The sequence below is a fragment of the Bidens hawaiensis genome, unplaced genomic scaffold (genome assembly GCF_021521415.1).
Source record: "Bidens hawaiensis isolate Kalapana, Puna unplaced genomic scaffold, B.hawaiensis_p1.1 tig00050094_1, whole genome shotgun sequence".
Classification (NCBI taxonomy): Eukaryota; Viridiplantae; Streptophyta; class Magnoliopsida; order Asterales; family Asteraceae; genus Bidens; species Bidens hawaiensis.
The window spans coordinates 62679-75212 of NW_027498989.1; positions in this window are offsets into that span (position 1 = coordinate 62679).

Genomic DNA, 12534 nt, shown 5'->3' on the forward strand with positions numbered 1-12534 from the left:
TTTCATTTTATTCGTGTTGACGTTCATCGTTAAGATAATATTTACAAGGATTTAAGTTATTATTCGTTTGCTTTATTTTCATTTTGATTGATTACCGAAACCTCGAGTTTAGAGTTTTATTAAATCTAATGGACTTGCGAGCTATTCGGGTATAATATGATAATACCAAGACTTTATAACTTTTCTAACTTTTATTACATTTCCAACTTTTCTCAAAGTTAAAGGTTTAATTTGTAATTATTAATTAAGTTTATTATAATATAACTTGAAAGAATTCTGAAACTTGAATGACTAATACTGTAAATTGGATTAAATATAACGTATTAATAAAGAAAGGATCCTACAGCCACGTTTTTCCGACGAGAAAACCGGTGACCAGAATTCCGGCACCAACGAGGCCATAAAACACCCCCTAAACTCGCTTTTTGACCAATTAGTTAACTGTAACTTGTTTAGAATTCGATATCAAACCTTAAATAATAGTTTAATTGTGTTAAAATGTCCGATATTCACGCCGTAATCACCGTCGTAATGGCCGGAATAATTATAAAAACAAAATAACGAGCATTAATTCATACACGCTCCAATTACAAGTATAAATAGACCCTAAATCATTATCTAAACTCGTCCAAACATCAAATACATCTGAAATGCACACACAGATCTTGAAAGCTCTCGTCAAAACCCGTCTCTGGCCAAACCTCGGTTCGTCACCAATCCATAACACTTGAAGGTAATTTTAATATGCTTTGGTTTAGTTTGAGTCGATAAACGGAAGCCCTAACCTAATTGATCAAACATTGCACCATTTGTGAGAATAAATTCTAGGGTTTATAGGAGAAAGATGAACATTAAGGATAGTTTAAATAAATTATCTTTCCTTCTTATAAACAACAATCATACTAGTCCAGTTGGTTAATTCATATCGGTTTGACCATGAGGACCTGGGTTCAAACCCGGGTCATTGCAACAGTTTATATTTTTTTTTGTAAACCATTTTAGTAATTATTATAAACTATATATATTTTTATAAATCATTTAAAATCAAATAAAATTATTTTAATCACTTGAAATCAATCATAAATTTATACTTATCAATTTTACTTAAGAATCAAACTTTCAAAACCCGTCAAGTTTGTTTTAAACACGTTTAACATTTATATATTTAGTTATCGTTCGTAAACTTTATAATTCGTTAACACTTTTTTTTTCAAAATAAAATATACCGTTAACACCAAAATTCCTTAAACATTATAATATTCAAACTTAGTATTAGTATTGTAATTAAGATAATATTAAAATATTAATAAATTTTTAACCCGTTAATATAACTTCATTCGTTAACTTATTTTCGTTAACCGTAATCCGTTAAGTTAGTTTTATAATTCGTTAAACTTTAACCCGTTAGAATTATAATTTGCTAGCATTAATTCGTTAATATAAATAGTTGTTCGAGATAAAATCTTCCATTTAAGATCCGTACTTTGTAATATTGTAAGTCGCATATTAGTGTTAAAAAATAATATTAAAATAATCCATGCCTTAACATAATAAAATATATATTAAAATAATGCAAAATTCCTAAAACCAAATTGTTTAACTTTGATAATCCCGTTAGTTAGATTTTGTTTTTGTTTTAATTATAGTTCGTGAAGTTCATTTGCTTCGGTTTCGTTAACGACCTTTCGCTTTTCATTTCAAGTTGATCTTCAATTTCAAGGTGGGTTTCTCACAACCCATTTTAAACGTTTTCATATTTTGGGGTAGCATATGCATCTTATTACAAATTCAAAGTATTACGATTTCGCTTACAAACTGCAATTCACTATATGGACTTGTGTGTTACTTGATTACTTACTCGAATTTACTTGCACGTGGTAGCCTCAATAAGTATGATCATACGCCCCCCTTTGCACTCAGGTCCATTTGTATCGAGTGGAAAAGGGCCTCATTATCCGAGTACGTTGGTTGTTACCAACTGGAAAGGACCTTACTTGCGCGTTAGCCGAGTACGCTGGTTGATACCAACTGGAATGGACTTTACTTGCTCGTTTATCACTTGTCCATGAATTGTATGATTTTTACGTATTATATCAAACTGTGGGAATCTTACCAGCTATGTTCGTAGCTAACTTTATTTTATACATATGTTACATGTGTAAAGATACGAGGATGAAAGTTATAAGACACATAACATGCCTATAGGATATTCAAATAAACAACTTATCCTTTGTTTATTTATTCGTTACAACTTGTATTATTTGATAAACTTGTGTTACATGAAGATTTAAATGAATAATGTTATTATAGTCACCTAATAGTGTCACGTGTGTTTGAGCAATCTGTACGTCACACTCAGGCGTTTCCGCTTTAGCCGGGGTGTTACAGTGTCCATAGATGGTGGCGCCGGTGGTGGTGGCGGCTGAAGGTGGTGGTCAGTGGGGCTGGTGGCGGTAGAAGCCGAAGGTGATGGTAGTGGTGGTGGTGCCAGTGGTGGCGGTGTTGGTGATGGTGGCCAATGATGGTGGTGAATTAGGAAAAAAAAAACAGCGGACGAATTCCTCATGAAAAAAAAGGAATGAAGAAATGATTTTTTGGTGTTTAGAATAAACTAGTAAGATTTACTCGCGCGTTACGTGGCAAATTTAGCCGTTAAAACTTAGACGATGTGGTGGTGAGTCAATGCACATTCAGTAGGTATTGGTTGCGTTCGCTATGGTACCGGAACTAAACCTAAAAAGTAAATTTATCAAATTAACATATTTAAAATAAAAAAAACAAAAAAGGCATCGGTTATATATTGTTTATTCGGTCGGTAAAACCTGAGCGTTGAGACCCGCTCGTGGGTAAAACCCATGAACTACGACAGCGAGTCGACTCGAATTCGGTCGGTATTGGTTGCATTTGTTATGGTATCGGACCTAAAACAATATATATCTATGTGTGTGTGTGTGTATTGATGTGGAACAATAGGTGGCGCCGGTCGGTAAAACTCAGATGTTGTGGGTTCCGGAAGTTAAGACGGTAAGTCTACGTGAATTTGGTCGCTTACCAAAATAAAAAAAAGGCCAAGAATACCATAAGGATGACTAAATGAATTAAATTAAACATAAAATTAACAAAATTTCAAACTTTGAACTGAAATAGCAAAAGTATCAAATGACGGGGACGAAAATGACCATTAACTAAAAATAAACAGGAGAAAGACAAAAATACCCCTTAACCTAACGACATAGTTGGATGCCGTTAAACGGGGGGTGGGGGGGTGGGGGGGGGACGTAATTGGTTAATGTTTAAAACTATAAGAACTAAATTGACAAAATTTCAAACTTTGGACTGAAGTGGCGAAAGTAGCAAACCACAGGAACGAAAATGGTCATTAACGCAACATTTTAAGTTTTCTAAGAATACCAAAAATCTCCATTATTCACAAATACATATATATATATACACACACACACAAAAAAAAAATTGGGGAGATGTTTGGTTTTGATGGTTGTACAATCTGCATCAAGTGTTGTACATTTGAAAGTTTAGATATTCAAACCACATATCATCCACTAACTTTGATTTTTCTTTAACACAGTTATTCAATATATATACATACACACACTAAAATTAATAACTAAAGACTATAGATGGTGTGGTGGTAAGGTTGTTGGGTTGTTAAACAAACCATTAGGGTTCAATTCTTGCAATGGTTGTTTGTTTGATTATTTGTATTCTTTTTTAATTTATAACATAATTTTTCAAATAAGCACACGCTAGTTTGAATCAAATTTACGTTGTTGGTCCTAAACTTTACAAGAGTTAAAGTAGAGTCTATAAACTTTAATAATTTATTATTTTGTTTCCTTTATGTTATTTTCGAACTTTCTATTTTATTTTGTTGTATGCAAAGTATGTTGTGTTGTATTTATTGTTTTGTTGATGTATTTAATTAACATGAACCATTGTGCATGGTTCAACGTTTATGCATCTACTTTTCATTTGTTTTCCTTAATGGTTCACGAAAGGTGGTGATGGCGTCAACTCCATGTTTTCGAGTGAAGTGAATTTGTAAATAAACGATTTTGCACCCCCTCTTCCCCAATACCTGCAACGCGGCGGTGTATAAACTAGTGTCAAATAAGAAGCGGTATGAATTCTTTCACCAGACAGCAAAGCCTAAACAGCAACCATAAATTTTGTACACAAAATAAAGTTGAACACGTAGAGAGAAAGTAAAAACTTGCTTGACTTATTTGCAGACAAAGCTTGAAGAATAGTATCGAAATTGATACTTTGTGTAAAGTGAGTAGAAAGATAAGCGGGATATTTAGCAAGCCAAGGAGATTATTTTTGTCATAAGCTTTAAATTGAATAGAAATTCTCCTTCAGAAAGTAGATCTCTTTTTTTAGTATATATAGTAATAAGATTCCTTTAGTGAATTTCATTTCATCGAGTAAACAAACATATTTTTTCATTCTTTCACATTGTTTGATTCTATTCCGTCGATAATTGTAATTTTTGCATACCAAACATTACCTTAAACATCATTTGCTCTATCCAATTTGATCAACTCATTGTGTGAGAGAATATAATCAATCACTCTATAATTATGCATATGATGAATGTATAGAAAGAACACTCGTTTGAGTTAAGCATGAAACTTATGTTGAATGATTAAAACTTTTATATCATTACGGATATTCGAATACTTTTAAAAGGATTAAAAGCTGTTAAAATAATTAAAATAAATAATAAAATTTAATACTCTTGTATGCGCAGTATTAGAAATGTGAGTGTGTTCGTTTCTGCACTTGAAATTCGATCAAGGGACTCTTAACAAATATGCTAAAAGACAGAGGTTTTTCTAGTAACCCGCTCTATTGGGTTCCATAACTGGATATATTTGTTTTCACGAAAGGGTTATTTGTTAGCCTTTTAATAATTTCTAGAAGCACACATTATCTCTAAATCCGTTAGAGGTAAAGTATGTTTAGTTACACCTCTTAATGGATATGTTTCAGATACATGCTTAGGTGCTGTTTGTTTTTGCAGACATAAACTGTCTGCAAGCTGATTTCATCTGTTTTCATGTCTGCAACTGAAGATGTGGTCTGAAGATCTGCAAGCTGAAAATATAAGACTGTTTGTTTTTATAAGCTGATACTGTCTGCATAACTGTCAAACTTATCTCACAAGATAGAAGTCATTTATTCAAGTTACATCTAGTTTTTAGTCTTTGCTTGCCATGCCGATTTGGTTTTGGTGGGTGGTGGAAGGTGGTGGTGGTGGATGGTGGTAGTGGCGGCGGACGGTGGGTAGTGGCGGTGGATGGTGGTGGTGGTGATGGATGGTTTTGGTTGGTGGTGGACGGTGGTGGTGATGGATGGTGGTGGTGGTGGGTGATGGATGGTGGTGGTGGTGATGGATGGTGGTGGTGATGGATGGTGGGTGGTGGACGGTGGTGGTGATGGATGGTGGTGGTGGTGGCGGACGGTGGTGGTGATGGATGGTGGGTGGTGGACGGTGGTGGTGATGGATGGTGGGTGGTGGACGGTGGTGGTGGCGGTGATGGATGGTGGTGGTGGTGGCGGTGATGGATGGTGGTGGTGGTGGGTGATGGATGGTGGTGGTGGCGGTGATGGATGGTTGTGGTGGTGGCGGACGGTGGTGGTGATGGATGGTGGGTGGTGGACGGTGGTGGTGATGGATGGTGGGTGGTGGACGGTGGTGGTGGCGGTGGATGGTGGTGGACGGTGGCGGCGGGGTACGGGGGTGGTGGTGGCGGCGTACGGTGGGTGGTGGTGTTGGCGGACGGTGGTAGGAGCAGTGGATGAGAGGGTGGCTGCAAAGGGAGAAGAGTAGGGTTTTTTTGTGAAGATGTTTTAAGCAAGATTTCCTTGCTTTTCTTTTAAGATGAAAGAAGATAACTTCAGATCTGTTTTAAGAAAAAAAACAAACAGTCTTCAAGGGTAATGTATGCGCGCCTGCAGACATTAGCTCCCTTGAAGATGTTTGAAGAAAAAACAAACACCCCCTTAATAACTCAAAGGCCTATTAAATATCATATCTTTTATTGGTTTAGCATTAGATTGCAAATAGCTCTACATCTGTCAAAATGAATGAGTCAATATACTATTTTAATATGGATCAACATAAGGTCACGGTGACTTTTCTTTTCTTTCTTTTTTTGTTTTCCATTTATATCTTGTATAATTCCTTTGTTAAATATGATTATAAAAACTTTATTGTTAATTAAATTATTATAAAAGCTTGTTTTAGACATGCTTCTGTTTTGTTTATTCACTGCTTGTTACATTTCAATTACTACAATTTAAGAAACAAAAACCCCCGAATGTAAAAACCCAACCCCAACCCCCCCCCCCCCCCCACACAAAACAATCCCCGTCTTTCAAGATTTTAATCTTCACTACGACTTTACCGGCCATCGATCCTATCGTCCTCCTCCAATCATGTGAAACGGGGTTTTCTTTATAACTGCGCGCCAAGTGTTCGATGAAATGTCTTTTTAAGTTTTAGTATCGTTTTGTCATATTTTATGACAACTCATTCCTCTACTTTGAACGGCTCATGGCCGTGTCCATTCCGTGCGTTTCATTGTTGTTCGAATGGTGGAGCGGGAAATAAGGAAATTTCTCGTTTGATCTCTCATCTCAAGAGTGTGCACCTTACTAAAGAAGAACGTAAAAGTTTGTTGCGGGAGGCGATCTCTACAGACCATGGCTTGTTTTTGAAAGTGGATGAAACATTGAAGGTGTTGGATCAATGGTTGTGTGGGGATTGCATAAACCTTCAGAGCTTGAAACGTGCTTGTCATCACCCTGATGGCATTGTGAAGTTTAATGATCATGCAATTGACTCGGATACACACATTATTGGGATTTCGAAACCTTTTATCAAGGGCCCCGAGACAACTGTTCATGAGTCCTTCGTGTTGGATGTCTCCCTCCTTGATCGTGTACTTAAGGCACATATCGTTACCGTCAAGAGTATCCCTCATAGTTGCCGGATGGCCTTTTCGCAAGCTTTGAAAACAACACTCTATAAAGTGGTTGCTCAACCAGATTCTGTTGATGCGTGGGTTAGGCTGTTAATTCTTCCTCGTTGCACTTTACAGGTGTTCAGACCCAAAAATAGGCACGAAAGCAGGTCCGGGAATAGGAAAGCCATGCAACATCATTCAATAATGAGTTCTTTAGCCACATGGGGGAAAGTTGACGGTATTACCATGTTAATTAAAAATCTGTTAAATGGTTCTGGTTTGAGGTCCTTAGGCCAAGGTGACATGGATATTCAAAAGGAGGGGGATCTTGTCAACAATAACGTTAAACAGTGTCTTCGAAAAGTTGCGGATGGTCACTTTACTGCTGCAGTAAAGGTGTTATGCTCATCTGGTGTTGCACCTTACAATTCTGATACCACAAAGGCTTTAGAAGCTAAACACCCGTACAAGAAGCCGCCGGCTATGCCGAACATGACTTATTCCGAGCCTCCTCTTGTGGCAGAGGTTGATAGTGTCCTTGGTTGCATTAAATCGTTTCCCAAAGGAACTTCGTGTGGGAGGGACGGTTTGAGAGCGCAACATATTTTGGATGCTCTTTGTGGAGAAGGGTCGGCTATTGCTACTGACCTCATATGTGCTATCACTGCAATGGTTAATTTATGGTTAGGAGGGAGATGTCCGTCTACTTTGGCAGAGTTTGTCGCGTCTCCTCCTCTTACACCACTTTTAAAACCCGACAACGGGATTCGACCTATTGCAGTGGGTACTATATGGAGGCGTTTGGTTTCTAAGGTGGCTATGAAAGGGGTTGGCAAAGAAATGACCAAATACCTTAATGATTTCCAGTTTGGGGTTGGTGTGTCGGGTGGTGCGGAGGCCATATTACATAGCGCCAACAGGGTATTGAGTGAGCGCCACACTGATGGGTCTCTTGCAATGCTTACAGTTGATTTTTCTAATGCATTTAATATGGTGGATAGATCAGCTTTACTTCATGAGGTAAGGATCAGATGCCTTTCTATTTCCTTGTGGGTGGAATTTTTATATGGGCAGCCATCAAGACTATATCTTGGGAATGATAATATTTGGTCCACCACAGGGGTTCAACAAGGAGACCCATTGGGACCACTCATTTTTTCCTTGGTTTTACACCCCCTTGTGCATCAGATTCGAGACAATTGCAAGCTTCTTCTTCATGCCTGGTATCTTGATGATGGGACAGTTATTGGAGATTCAATGGAGGTGGCTAAAGTGCTAGATATCATTAAGGTGACGGGTCCAACTTTGGGTCTTGAACTGAATATTAAGAAAACTGAGCTATTTTGGCCTTCTTGTGATGGTACGAAGTCTCGTGACGGTTTATTCTCTGCTGACATCGGGAGACCATTATTAGGGGTGAAGCTTCTTGGGGGAGCTGTTAGTAAAGACACCGGGTTTATTAAGGGTTTGGCAAAGAAGGGAGCTACTAATGCTGTTGATTTGATGCGTCTTCTCCCAAAACTTGGTGACCCGCAGAGTGAGTTACTTTTGCTTCGATCAGGTATGGGTATTGCTAAACTTTTCTTCGGTTTGAGAACATGCCAACCTGTACACATGATGGAGGCAGCGGTGTTTTTTGACAAGGGATTGCGTGAGGCGATCGAGGACATTGTAGTTTGTGGAGGTCCTTTCTTTGGAGACCTCCAATGGCGACTTGCTTCCTTACCCATTAAGAATGGGGGTTTGGGGTTGTATTCGACAGTAGAGGCTTTCTCTTATGCGTTTGTGGCCTCGAGAGCCCAATCGTGGGTGCTTCAGGATCACATTTTGCGAGACAGTGGTATATGTGGGATGGATTCTGATATTCTTGTGCTCTGGCTTGTCTTCGTGATATGATTCCAAGCTTCGATTTTAGCAGTTTCTCTAACAAAGAGACCGCCCCCTCTAAAGCCCAGCATGCATTGGCGAGCACTCTTTTTAGTAAAATTGTTCACGACCTGGAGTCACACTTTAACATGACAAGCAGACAAAAAGCCATTTTTGAGTGTCTACAAGCACCACATGCTCAAGATTTTCTTCTTGCTATCCCTATAGATGGGTTAGGCCAGCATATGTCTCCAGTGGAGTATCGTAGTATCCTTAAGTATCGCCTTATGATTCCTCTATTTCCGGTTGATGAGATATGTCCTGTTTGTCGTAAAGCGTGTTTAGACTCATATGGGGAGCACGCGGTGCACTGTAAAGAGCTCCCGGGGTTCAAGTACCGACACGATCTGGTTAGGGATGTGCTCTTTGATATATTCAGGCGAGCTGGAATTTCTGTTAAGAAAGAAGCACCTGTGAATTTCCTGACTGACCCGTCGGAGGGAAGATCATCTCTTCGACCGGCTGACATTTTGGTGTTTAGATGGATAGGAGGGAAACACGTGTGTGTGGATTTAACAGGGGTTTCTCCTTTGGTGGGCTTAGGGAGTAGTGGTTTTGCGGTCGGTCAAGCCGCATTAAAAGCTGCTTCAGGTAAGGTGGCAAAACATGAAAAGGCGTGTCTTGACAACCAACATGTATTTATTCCTTTTGCTTTTGACACTTTTGGTTTCCTCGCGCCTGAAGCTGTGGAGCTACTTACCCGTGTTCAGCGGGTCATGCATAGTAATGTTATGACTCAAAGATCAGCAAATATAGTTTTTAAAAGATTGGGTTTTGCGATTCAAAAAGGGGTAGCGGCACAACTTGTTACCCGCTTGCCTTCTGTTTCGATGTAATCCAATAAACAATTTATATCATAAAAAAATAGCGTTACTTTTAAATATAGTAACTTACGATGCGTTAACCGTATGAAAATACTCTACGAGTTTCAACACATTTAATTAGTTTCATATTAACCCGGGGTTTTGAAATATTTGCTCATTTCAGTTATCGTAACAAATCAATACAAAACGAATGTTTTTAATAGAAGGATCGATAAATTTTAGCATCTTTGTTGATATCTTAAAAAGAAATTAAAGACCATAGTACATAATAATAAGTGTAATGGGTAGGAGGCACTTGATGAATTCATAATGGCTAAGCCAGAGAGGGATTTAATTCTTGAGGGGGTCCTTTTGATGGAGTTTGTTTGGCACTTAATAAAAATTAATATTTTATAGTGTGTTTAAATGCATTTATAAATCTTCAATGTGTGGGGAGGTTGAGAGGTTAACTTAAGTTTCATGAATGAAGTCCCACATGAATTCCTTTTTTGAGAATGGTTCTTTCCACCTTGTTCTATCATTTGTACCCCTTCACAACTTTATATTCATAGTTTATGAAGAAAAAAGGGGGGGGGGGGGTTGGAAAATCATATCTTAATCCTTTCTAAGGCAAGTAGGTTGTCGGTTTCAAACCCCTAAACCTTTTTATCGAAACCAAATTGTTAGGTTAAGACATAAACTCAAGAATTGCATGACGGGTAAGACTTTGGAACATCGATATACTTATGAAAAGATATGATCATTTGCTTGTCACACAGAATGATCGGCTAGAGTTGTGTTGGTTCTTAACTGTGAATAATCAAGATTACATCTAGGTATGGTAAGAAAACGACCCATTTATGGAGTCCCATTTGCATATGGATTGTAATATATATTGTTGTGTATCTGATTTTAAGTTACAATATAATAACACCATACATGGCAATGTAAATCAACTAAGCTCATGTCAAAACAACCTTGTATGCTAGCTTATAGATAATGTTTAGTTTGATAACGACTTAAACTAAGGTAAAGTAGCCTAAGGTGCTGTTTGTTTTTGCAGACATAAACTGTCTGCAAGCTGATTTCATCTGTTTTCATGTCTGCAACTGAAGATGTGGTCTGAAGATCTGCAAGCTGAAAATATAAGACTGTTTGTTTTTATAAGCTGATACTGTCTGCATAACTGTCAAACTTATCTCACAAGATAGAAGTCATTTATTCAAGTTACATCTAGTTTTTAGTCTTTGCTTGCCATGCCGATTTGGTTTTGGTGGGTGGTGGAAGGTGGTGGTGGTGGATGGTGGTAGTGGCGGCGGACGGTGGGTAGTGGCGGTGGATGGTGGTGGTGGACAATGGGTGGTGGTGATGGATGGTTTTGGTTGGTGGTGGACGGTGGTGGTGATGGATGGTGGTGGTGGTGGGTGATGGATGGTGGTGGTGGCGGTGATGGATGGTGGTGGTGGTGATGGATGGTGGTGGTGATGGATGGTGGGTGGTGGACGGTGGTGGTGATGGATGGTGGTGGTGGTGGCGGACGGTGGTGGTGATGGATGGTGGGTGGTGGACGGTGGTGGTGATGGATGGTGGGTGGTGGACGGTGGTGGTGGCGGTGATGGATGGTGGTGGTGATGGGTGATGGATGGTGGTGGTGGCGGTGATGGATGGTGGTGGTGGTGGCGGACGGTGGTGGTGATGGATGGTGGGTGGTGGACGGTGGTGGTGATGGATGGTGGGTGGTGGACGGTGGTGGTGGCGGTGGATGGTGGTGGACGGTGGCGGCGGGGTACGGGGGTGGTGGTGTCGGCGTACGGTGGGTGGTGGGGTTGGCGGACGGTGGTAGGAGCAGTGGATGAGAGGGTGGCTGCAAAGGTTTTTTTGTGAAGATGTTTTAAGCAAGATTTCCTTGCTTTTCTTTTAAGATGAAAGAAGATAACTTCAGATCTGTTTTAAGAAAAAAAACAAACAGTCTTCAAGGGTAATGTCTGCGCGCCTGCAGACATTAGCTCCCTTGAAGATGTTTGAAGAAAAAACAAACACCCCTAAATCATAAAAAGTTGTGTCCGAGGCATTGAGATTACATTACATTTGTAAAGAATACACGGTTTTAAACATGGTTTTAAACGAACCCATGTGTAATTTGGATGTCTTTGCCTCAAAAGCACATAGGCGGCATCCTTTCAACAAACGCCCCATTGCCGCAAGGTTCTTGCGGGCATTTTTAAGGATGCATACCGTCAGGATTTGCAAACACACAATCTGAGCAAAAACAACATTAACAATAACAAACATGGGGGTTTAACATAGTTTGCTCTAGAATGACTGATACGGTAGATTTGAGATTAGGGGCTTTCTTGTAATTAGGTAATATCATAGGGGTCTAGATGTAAATGTGATATCATGTAACCATGCACTTAAATTATACGAACCCTAATGAGAGGGCAACTATGTTTTGATTGGGTTTCTACCTTCTTCTTGTGCTTCTCTCTCTCTACAATCTGTTACGTATCAACACTACTAGAAAATGAAGCTAACGCAACCCCGGTAAAATGTTGCATTAGGCCTTAAAAGGGTTGCTTTATACCTAATGCAGCCTGCATTAGAAGCAGTTGCATTAGACCTAATGCAACCCTTTCAAGGCTTAATGCAACCTTTTTTGAATGTGTTGCATTTATCATCCCAATGCAAGCTTTTTAAGTGCAACCTTTTTACATTCTAATGCAACTTTTTTAATACTCAAATGCAACTTTATTAAATTTTAGTTACAAAAATACAACCTCTTTCTTGACTTAATGCAACCATTATTATCTTTC